This window comes from Vicia villosa, linkage group LG3 (assembly GCF_029867415.1).
Source record: "Vicia villosa cultivar HV-30 ecotype Madison, WI linkage group LG3, Vvil1.0, whole genome shotgun sequence".
NCBI lineage: Eukaryota > Viridiplantae > Streptophyta > Magnoliopsida > Fabales > Fabaceae > Vicia > Vicia villosa.
Window position 1 is genome coordinate 88,230,912 of NC_081182.1, and position 11,689 is coordinate 88,242,600.

Below are 11,689 nucleotides of genomic sequence, written 5' to 3' on the forward strand. Positions count from 1 at the left end.
ACACTCATCCAAACAATTAAATCAACAAAGATCCATATCATACGTTCACCAAATTGCTCGCATCAAGTCTTGTGGAATCTGAGAATCAGAAGGTCTTTCTATGGTTGTAATGTGGTTTAGATTCAAAGAAAAGAAGATAATCAAGGGTTGTTCCTAATATAGGGAAGCATCCAATTCATAACTTATTTCTCTTTCTCTAAAACTCTAATTCCTTTACCTGTCCATCTTTTTTCATTCATTCGTAGCTTGATTCTTCTTTTTCACTTTTTTTTTTCAACAATCTTTATATTCAAACGTTGTTACTTCTTTTTTTTTTTTTTCAAGCTACGACTTCTTTTATCTTTCACCGATTTCCCTAAGTACTTACTCTTCTTTTGAATGTGACTCTCCCCAACTTGGAGATCAACCTGTATTCAGATTATATGAATGCTCCCCTACTTTCTAAAAAGGTCAAAGAGAAAACACATCACCAAATTTTATGGTTGATGGTCCAAAACAAAACTTTTTATTGAGATCAAAACTCACCAGGTATTTTCCTTGGTGCATATTATGATGCTTATCTTGACCTCAGGCTCAAAGAATGGTTAGCAACAGATCACACTCTCACAGAAGCAAATAAGTTTTTTCATTGGAATAGGCTAAAAGAACTCTCAGATTCAAACAAGTGCCTAAATCACTTTCACAGATTTCCACAAACGATGCAACAAACAGTTTAGCATGATACAAACACGTCAAAACAATTGATGGTCTCCTGCATATAGTAAACAATGGAAAGCTTTCCTCACAATGGTTAAGGCTAAGCTGATCCAATAAACAATGTACCATAAAGAACTTCTGACAGTATTTACTAACACCTTAAATTTCATTGCACACATTAAGAGTTTGAGTTTGAAAATTCATACCTGCTTTGTTACTTATTGAAAAAGAAAGTGAAACTGAAAAATTTTGAACATTCACTTCCTACCACTTTTCATACATGTTGCTTCCTTGTTGATACTTCGCTTGAGATTCCCGCTTTGTTATGGGACTACTTACTCTAACTGGGAGTACATAATTAATTAAAAAAAAACAGAAAATTTGAACAATTCAAAAATAAATAGCTCCACCCCCCAAACTTGAACTAAACATTGACCTCAATGTTTCGTAACAAGTCCGAGAGGGTGACTTACAGAGAGTAACGCAATATCAATTGCTGCCTCCTAGCTTTCACCAGACGGGTTCCCTGATTATTTCCTGAAATAAAATCAAACAAAATAAGACAAAACATTAAAAGTGTGGGTTACCTCCCACAAAGTGCTTCGTTTAACGTCGCATGGCTCGACGGTCCATTACCCCTTTTTTTGCTTTATGGAGGGTGTTTCCCTTTCCAAAACTCGTTACTCTGCACTTTCATAACCACAAACTCATGAAGATGAAAAGCATGGATAGCTTTTCTCTTCACTTTACCTCCCTCATTCTTATCACTTTCCTTAGCCTTCTTAGGACTTTTGACAGCTTCATAATTTGGTTCCATTGGAGAAGATATGTTAGAAATTTTTTCTTGGACATTTTTGAGATTTTTGTCTTCTTGTTCACCTTCCGGCGTACCAGTTGAAGTTTTCTCATTCACACCTGCCCTATGTTTCTTGACTCCCAACATCTTCAAGGTTACTTCTTCATCAAATGATTTTAGCGTTAGCGTCCCTTTTTCAATGTCAAAATTACAGCGTCCTGTCGACAAAAAGGGTCTCCCAAGAAGGATCGGAGTTTCTTCATCTTCCGGAATGTCCATGATGTGGAAGTCAACAGGGAAAACAAACTTATCAACTTCTACTAGTACATCTTCTGCTACCCCATACGATTTCTTAATAGTGTGATCGGCGAACCGTAATTGCGACTTACTTTCACTGATCTTGTCTAATTCAAGCCTTTTGAAAATGGATAAAGGCATTAAACTCACACTAGAGCCAGAATCGAGAAGTACCTTTTTAAATGATATATTCTTGATAGTGCATGGTATCGCCACCGCCCCAGGGTCTTTTCTCTTAATTGGGATCTTTCTTGCTGCAGCGACTATACTACACTTCTCGATTGCAATTTTTGGTTCTCCTTCTAGTGATCTTTTTTTCGCCGACACCTCTTTCATAAATTTCTTATACACAGGCACGTGCTCCAGTGCTTCAAAGAAAGGTAGATTCACTTCTAACTTTTTGAACAAGGCCGTAAACTTTCGAAAGTCTTTCTCTTTTGAATCCTTCTTTGTCACTCGCAAAGAGGGAGGTGGTTTAATCACCTGTTCAACATCTTTCTTATTTTTTTCTTCAACTGGTTTCATTGGTGGTATTACAACTTCTGGCTCTTTTGGGTTCTCTCTTATTTCCAGATCTACCTCCATCACCATAGGGTCACCTATTTCCTCTTTCTCTTTTTCCGATTCTAAACCCTTTTGACTCCTTGTTGTAACAGCATTAATTTTCTCTTGGCCTTGCGGGCTTTTCACAGTTGAGTTTTGACAGGCTCCTTGTGCCTGTAGAGTGAGCTGATGTGTTATTTGACCCACTTGAGTCTGCAGATTTTTAATTGCAGCTTCCTGGTTCTTCTGATTTATCACTGATGTTTGAATGAACTGATTCACGGTCTCCTCCAACTTGGATTGTCCTCCTTGCTGTTGTTGCGGTGGTTGAGTGAATGGTTGGAAGGCTTGTTGTTGATACCCTTGATTCGGTGGCCTTTGTTGGTACCCTTGATTGTTATATCTTGGCGGATAGCCTTGTTGGTATGGCTGGTTTTGATATTGATTCGGCCTTTGTCCTTGGTTATTATTCATGTAATTCACTTCTTCTTCTTGCACTGGTGGGCAGAATCCTGTTTGATGATCTCCCTTGCACAATTCGCAGTTAGCAACTTGATATGAATTAGATACCCCGTTCAGCTCCTTGATTTGTTGTGGTAATTTAGACATTTGTTGTGTCAAAAGTTCCACTTGTGAAGTTAACAATTTGTTCTGAGCAAGTAGAGCATCACTGTTGTTCAACTCTAACATTCCGGGTTTCTTCTCTCTTACTGTTCGATCATGATTGCCTTGACGATCATTTAGAGCCATTCGCTCTATTATCTGAGTAGCTTCTTCAGGTGTTTTGGACATGAGAGAACCACCAGCTGTGGCGTCCAAAAGTGTCTTGTTTGTAGCTGTGAGACCATTACGGAACATATGGATTTGATCAACGTCTGAAAAACCGTGTCCTTTGCACTTTCTCAACATAGCTTTATACCTTTCCCATGCTTCATTCAAAGATTCATTACTACCTTGAGAGAATACTGCTATTGCTGTTTTTGCTTCAAAGAATCGGTTTTGAGAGTAAAACCTTTCTAGAAATTTTTCTTCCAATGTGTTCCAATTAGTCATCACTGCTTCTGGTTGATCCAGGTACCAATCTTTTGCCTTAGATAACAAAGAATGTGGGAACAACCTCTTAAATAATGCTTCCTCATCAGCTTGAGCGACACCCGTAGTACCCGCTAACTCATAGAATCGAGTAAGATGCGTGTACGGGTCTTCATGGTCCAATCCGGCGAAAGGACTTGCACAAATCAATTGTATGATACCGGTCTTCAGTTCTGTCGGTCGCCCGTTGGCGGCAGTTCTAGCGAACTGAGGATTGAGTCTTGGACTATTAGCACATGGACCATTAGCTGCCATGTTGCCAACAGTAGGTTGTATAATAACTTCCGGTTCTTCCTCCGTGAATAGTTCGTGAAAGAAGAATCCTTCTTGCGACTCGTCAATAGTTTCAAGTTGTTGTGACGATGTCGCGGTTGCGTTGTCTCTTGTTCTTGCTATGTTTGCTCTTCTTCGTGCTTTGCTCTTTAGCCTCCTAGCGGTCCTTTCGATCTCGGGATCAAAAAGAAGTTGGTCACTGGGAACTTTGCTGCGCATACACGAATTTCTGCACAAACTAACAAACACGTGAAACAACCAAATCGAGAAAATAAAAATTAAAACTCAAAATAAGAACTATTGCAATGCGTGCAATATTGACACCAATCCCCGGCAACGGCGCCAATTTGTTGAAAGTATTTGTGGGTAAATATTTTCTGTAATATATCGTATCCACAGGGATTGGTTAATATCACTGCCGTTCTATAGTTGTTTATTTTGAGTTAGGAAATTTGGTTTGGTTTGTTTTATACTTCTAATAAGATCAAAAGCAAATAATAAAATAAAAGTAAGTAAAGGACTTTGTGTTAACAAATAAAGAAAGATGTTGAGCCTTTAGGGTTCATCAACCTAATCCTATACAATTATCAATTAATTCCCAATAGAACAATCCTTTGAACCACTATCTTCACTTATCCTCAAATAAGATTCCATGTCTGCAAATCAAATTAGATAAACTTTTACCGGTATGAGATTCGATCTCTCCAAATATCAATATCGATAATAGTGATTAAGAACGATAATTATGAAAACCCAATTCCAATTCCATCTCTGCAAATTGCAATTGAATCAATATAGTAACCTAGGGCAAAAGTTAAATCCTTTCTTTCGATCAAAGATTCAACGATAATTTAAGAATAAAAACAAGGTTTCTTATTGATAATGAATTCAAACAATTGTTCACAGGAATTAATCAATGGTAATGTATATTCATAGGTTAACTACTACCTTAGACTCAACAAGAGGGATTTAGCTCTCCATAGACATGAAGAACACACAAGAATTAATGGAGGGATTCATCTTCATCAATGGAATGTCTTCGATTGGTAAAGAATTGGCCTTCAATTGTTATTCTTGGCTGCAATCTCAGAATGCTCTCCTAATTTCGCTCTTCACAAAGTTCTTTAACCCCCTTTCTCTCTTGGAAGCTAGGGCTTTTAAACAGAATTTTTGGGCTTTTAACGCCGAGGCCGCGGCGCGGCAACGGGCTGGCGCGGCGCGCCCCTCAAACAGAGATGTTTTCGCGGCGCAAGGAAGAACTCTCGCGGCGCGACCTTTGCAGAAACCAACTTTTTCCTTTGCCTTTGAGACTTCAAGCTCTCTATCCTCCTCATGTTCTTCTTAAGTTCCAATTTAGCTCAAAACCTGCAACAATAACACCCACAAGTGATTCGATTTGCTTTATACATGAACTAAACTTATTCAGTTCAATTCTTCATAAAAACCTATGGATTCATCACATTTTGCATTGGTTTGGAGACTAAATCACTTCTATTAACACCTGAATTTACCATTAATTTACTCCTAACAGTGACATGAGATGTCATGATGCATGTATTGTATATGTTGAGATTCTCAAACTAAGCGAGAAATGTGCATGTTATGTATGCGTTTGTCATGAAACATTATATGCTGTGTATGAATTTGCGTATGATGTATTATGTATGATGTATGATGTATGATGTATGAAGTATGATGTATGATGTATGAAGCTTCTGTTTGGGGAAAATAAATCCCTGCTAGCCATTTGGAAATGAAGGCATTGTGATCGTTGAAGATCTTTGCCGTCTTGTTCAAGTACACTCGGCTGGGGACCTTTTTTGAGAACCAGGGTGCTCTGTTGAAGGATCTTTGACTACTGCTCGGGGATGAAAGGTAATTTGAAAGTTCTGACTTTGATGCCCTTTAAATGGAAATGAGAAAGATGCATAATCCTCCGATGCACTATTTGACCAATCGTTGGTGTGGAGACCACACTCTCTGGGGACAGCACTTCTAGAACAGCCCTGCTGGGGAATAAGATTTCTCGAATCACTTTGTTGGAGAGAAAAATCTCATTGAAGAATTTGCCGAGAAATGCATCTCTGTTGGGGATTTTTCTTCTAGTGCTGGTTTCGGGATGATGTCCAAATGATTGGGACATTACCTGAATGCTATTCCTGTTTTTCTGGTAAACATCAATCATATTCAAATGCATATGTTCATTCAAAATTATCATTGGGACGTTTACGTATTCAAAACAGAAAAAGTGAAAATGTTGATTTTGAGCATGATCTGTATTGATTTTTGAAAAAGAGCCATAATAGGCGGATTAGTACAAGGAGACAAAAAATCCTAGTAGTAGGAAATTGTCATAAAACTTTGAAAAGTATTTATAAAGAGAAATAGCTATGTGAAAACAATCCAGTCAAGTTTCAATTCTGCTATTGCCAATTTGTCTTCGAGTATCTCATCCCTCACTTGTTGGAAGAAAATGATTGGACTGATTGGTGCCTTTGATGTGTTGAACCTTGAAGGTGAGTAGATAGCCGAACGGAACATAGTTGTACGCTTTATTCCCTAACTTTTGCCTAGGCTGCCTTTTCAGGTTTTCAGCCTACCGGGATAATATTTATTTAGTCTCTAATTTTTGCCTGGATCGCCTTTTCAGGTTTTAAATCCACCGAGACGCTCATTTTTGCCTAAGTTGCCCTTTCAGGTTTTCAACTTTGCGAGCTTTTCTTTAAGTGAAGTACTTTTTGACTATGTCTGCATTTACAGGGTGTGGGAAATCCTCGCCATCCATGGTAGTAAGCAACATGGCACCGCCGGAGAATATTTTCTTGATTACAAACGGTCCCTCATAAGTGGGAGTCCACTTGCCCCTGGGGTCACCTTGTGGTAAGATGATGCGTTTGACAACCAAATCACCGGTTTGGTATGCCTGACTTTTGACTTTCTTGTTGAAGGCTTTGATCATACGCTTTTGGTACAACTGACCATGACAAATAGCTGCGAGCCTCTTCTCATCAATCAAGTTTATCTGGTCCAACCGAGTCTGAATCCAATCATCTTCGTCTAGATCAGCTTCTTTCATAATCCTTAGGGAAGGAATCTGAATTTCAATTGGAAGAACTGCCTCCATACCATAGACTAAGGAAAATGGAGTTGCCCCTATTGAAGTACGCGCTGATGTGCGATAACCATGAAGAGCAAAAGGTAACATTTCATTCCAGTCTTTGTAGGTTACTGTCATCTTTTGTATGATCTTCTTAATGTTCTTGTTGGCAGCTTCCACCGCGCCATTCATCTTTGGTCGATATGGAGAGGAATTATGATGTTTGATCTTGAACTGTGTGCAGAGTTCAGTAATCATTCTGTTGTTTAGATTTGTGCCATTGTCTGTGATGATCCTTTCAGGGATGCCATACCGACAAATGAGATTATGCTTGATAAATCTGGCCACAACATTCTTAGTGACAGAAGCAAATGACGCTGCTTCTACCCATTTTGTGAAGTAGTCAATAGCGACCAGGATAAAGCGATGTCCGTTGGAGGCAGTAGGCTTGATTTCTCCAATCATATCAATACCCCACATTGCAAAAGGCCAAGGAGCCGTCAGGACGTTTAACGGGACTGGAGGTACATGTACTTTGTCAGCATATATCTGGCATTTGTGACAGGTTCTGGAGTGACGATGTCAATCTGTCTCCATGGTAGACCAATAATAACCTTCTCTTAAGATCTTTTTAGCCATTGTATGTCCACTTGAATGGGTATCAGAAGCACCATCATGTATGTCTTCCATAATCTGTTCCGCTTCCGTCTTGTTCACACAACGAAGAAAAGTCGAGTCATGGTTGCGTTTGTACAGGATTCCACTACTTAGAAAGAATTTGGCAGCAAATCTTCTTAGAAACTTTCTATCGTTAATGGATGCCCCTTCAGGGTATTCTTGGACTTCGAGATATCTTTTTACTTCATGGAACCATGGTTTTTCTTCCATTCCTTCAGTATCAATCTCATTGCAATAAGCTGGTTCATCCTGTCTGTAAATGGTGATCATTGGCGCCTCATTGTCCCACCTGACTTTGAACATGGATGACATGGTAGCTAAGGCATCAGCCAATTGATTTTCTTCGCGCGGGATATGTTCAAAAGTGATCTCTTCAAAGTAAGGAATCAAACTTAGCAAATAAACGGTACGTTATTTGAAAACAAAAGATACGACAAACTTTAAGAATGACGATTAATAACCCATGCTATAAATAATAACATATAGATGATTGGGAGTGTAAACAACCCAGGTCCGCATTTTTCAGGACTATGCAGACAGAAAAAGGACATGATTACCACCACGACGGTGATGACCATAAGAAAACACGTATCCATCCGCTTCGCCATTCTTGCCGGGGAAGAAGAGAGAATGAATATGAAGTAGAAATTTGAGAGATGATGTGAGATTTTATGGAAAAAATGAGATGTATTTATAGAGTGGAAAGAAGGATAGAGACGTTGGGGAATGAAGTGATTCCGTACAAAAAAAGGAAAATTTGAGTGGTAGTAGGATTTGAAAGAAAGTGTATGGTAGGGTTTGAAAAAAGAGATGTATAGAATAAAGTTAGGATTTGAAAGAAAGAGATTTGAAAAGAAAGGAAAAGATTTTGAAAATAATAGAATATAGTACAAAAATTAGTGGGAAACAAAAATTAATAATAATTTACTCGTTACCAGTACAGTCTGAATCCCCGGACTCTGCGCCTGCAAAAAGATTTAATTCTGTACCAATTGCGTCAGTACTATTTATCTGCAAATAAATCTCAAATAAACAACGTGTGTGAAATGATAAACAGTAATTGGCGTTTGCGTAAGAATAAATTCAACAGTGAACCAAAATACCGTATAAGAAAAATTCTAAAAACCGAGTATTCATAAAATCAGGATATTTATGAAATAAAATCCAAGATTATATGAAACTCTCAATTTTTAGACAGAAGTCTGTTGAAAAAAGATGCGGGCAAATTTTGGGGTATAACAATTACCCCTATTCAATCTTCTTAAACCTGGAGAGACTGTTTGGAATCTGAAGGTAGAAGATGATTGAATATTTTAGATGCCCTGAAAATTTGCACTTACCTCCATCGGACGTGATGTTGGAAATTGCATTTGAATGTTGTCTGAGAAATGTTGTTGGCAGATCGAAACATTACCTGAGATGGGCTTTCAGATGCCATCTATTGAATGTATTGATGGTTTGCTCATTAGAATGAATCCTTTGATTATATCTTGATGAAGGATTTGAAAACCTCTGCGTTGACCGTTTCGGAACCGTCCAAGGTTACCGCTTTAAGTCTGGGAGGCTGATCGTTACGGAACTGTCCAAAGTTTCCGTTTTAGATTTTGAAAGTTGATCTATGAGGAACCGTCTGAGGTATCAGCTTTAGATCTGATGGTAGATCATTGTGGAACCGTCTGAGGTATCAACTTAGATCTGATGGTAGATAGTTGTGGAACCGTCTGAGGTTTCCGCTTTAGATCTTTGATGGTAGATCATTAAGGAACCGTCCAAGGTATCGACTTAGATCTATGTTGCTTGTTTCTTTTGAGTTGATAGGTGTTTTGAAAAGAAAGATCTCTTCAGAATGAATCTTTGGCTTGATTATATCTGAGAGGAATGTTCGTCTGAATAGAATTCAGGGGAACACTGCATGTGATTGAGAACCACTTTTCTGAGGATATTCGTCCACCTGAAAAAGATCAAGTTAGTGACATGCGATGTCATGATGCATGTAATGTATATGTTGAGATTCTCAAACTAAGCGAGAAATGTGCATGTTATGTATGCGTTTGTCATGAAACATTATATGCTGTGTATGAATATGCGTATGATGTATTATGTATGATGTATGATGTATGATGTATGAAGTATGATGTATGATGTATGATGTATGAAGCTTCTGTTTGGGGAAAATAAATCCTTGCTAGCCATTTGGAAATGAAGGCATTGTGATCGTTGAAGATCTTTGCCGTCTTGTTCAAGTACACTCGGCTGGGGACCTTTTTTGAGAACCAAGGTGCTCTGTTGAAGGATCTTTGACTACTGCTCGGGGATGAAAGGTAATTTGAAAGTTCTGACTTTGATGCCCTTTAAATAGAAATGAGAAAGATGCATAATCCTCCGATGCACTATTTGACCAATCCTTGGTGTGGAGACCACACTCTCTGGGGATAGCACTTCTTGAACAGCCCTGCTGGGGAATAAGATTTCTCGAATCAGTTTGTTGGAGAGAAAAATCTCATTGAAGAATTTGCCGAGAAATGCATCTCTGTTGGGGATTTTTCTTCTAGTGCTGGTTTCGGGATGATGTCCAAATGATTGGGACATTACCTGAATGCTATTCCTGTTTTTCTGGTAAACATCAATCATATTCAAATGCACATGTTCATTCAAAATTATCATTGGGACGTTACGTATTCAAAACAGAAAAAGTGAAAATGTTGATTTTGAGCATGATCTGTATTGATTTTTGAAAAAGAGCCATAATAGGCGGATTAGTACAAGGAGACAAAAAATCCTAGTAGTAGGAAATTGTCATAAAACTTTGAAAAGTATTTATAAAGAGAAATAGCTATGTGAAAACAATCCAGTCAAGTTTCAATTCTGCTATTGCCAATCTGTCTTCGAGTATCTCATCCCTCACTTGTTGGAAGAAAATGATTGGACTGATTGGTGCCTTTGATGTGTTGAACCTTGAAGGTGAGTAGATAGCCGAACGGAACATAGTTGTACGCTTTATTCCCTAACTTTTGCCTAGGCTGCCTTTTTAGGTTTTCAGCCTACCGGGATAATATTTATTTAGTCTCTAATTTTTGCCTGGATCGCCTTTTCAGGTTTTCAATCCACCGAGACGCTCATTTTTGCCTAAGTTGCCCTTTCAGGTTTTCAACTTTGCGAGCTTTTCTTTAAGTGAAGTACTTTTTGACTATGTCTGCATTTACAGGGTGTGGGAAATCCTCGCCATCCATGGTAGTAAGCAACATGGCACCGCCGGAGAATATTTTCTTGATTACAAACGGTCCCTCATAAGTGGGAGTCCACTTGCCCCTGGGGTCACCTTGTGGTAAGATGATGCGTTTGACAACCAAATCACCGGTTTGGTATGCCTGACTTTTGACTTTCTTGTTGAAGGCTTTGATCATACGCTTTTGGTACAACTGACCATGACAAATAGCTGCGAGCCTCTTCTCATCAATCAAGTTAATCTGGTCCAACCGGGTCTGAATCCAATCATCTTCGTCTAGATCAGCTTCTTTCATAATCCTTAGGGAAGGAATCTGAATTTCAATTGGAAGAACTGCCTCCATACCATAGACTAAGGAAAATGGAGTTGCCCCTATTGAAGTACGCGCTGATGTGCGATAACCATGAAGAGCAAAAGGTAACATTTCATGCCAGTCTTTGTAGGTTACTGTCATCTTTTGTATGATCTTCTTAATGTTCTTGTGGGCAGCTTCCACCGCGCCATTCATCTTTGGTCGATATGGAGAGGAATTATGATGTTTGATCTTGAACTGTGTGCAGAGTTCAGTAATCATTCTGTTGTTTAGATTTGTGCCATTGTCTGTGATGATCCTTTCAGGGATGCCATACCGACAAATGAGATTATGCTTGATAAATCTGGCCACAACATTCTTAGTGACAGAAGCAAATGACGCTGCTTCTACCCATTTTGTGAAGTAGTCAATAGCGACCAGGATAAAGCGATGTCCGTTGGAGGCAGTAGGCTTGATTTCTCCAATCATATCAATACCCCACATTGCAAAAGGCCAAGGAGCCGTCAGGACGTTTAACGGGACTGGAGGTACATGTACTTTGTCAGCATATATCTAGCATTTGTGACAGGTTCTGGAGTGACGATGGCAATCTGTCTCCATGGTTGTCATACCCCAAATTTGTCCCACCCTTTTAATATTAACTGGCTTAGGCTTTGCATTCATGTACATACCTACATT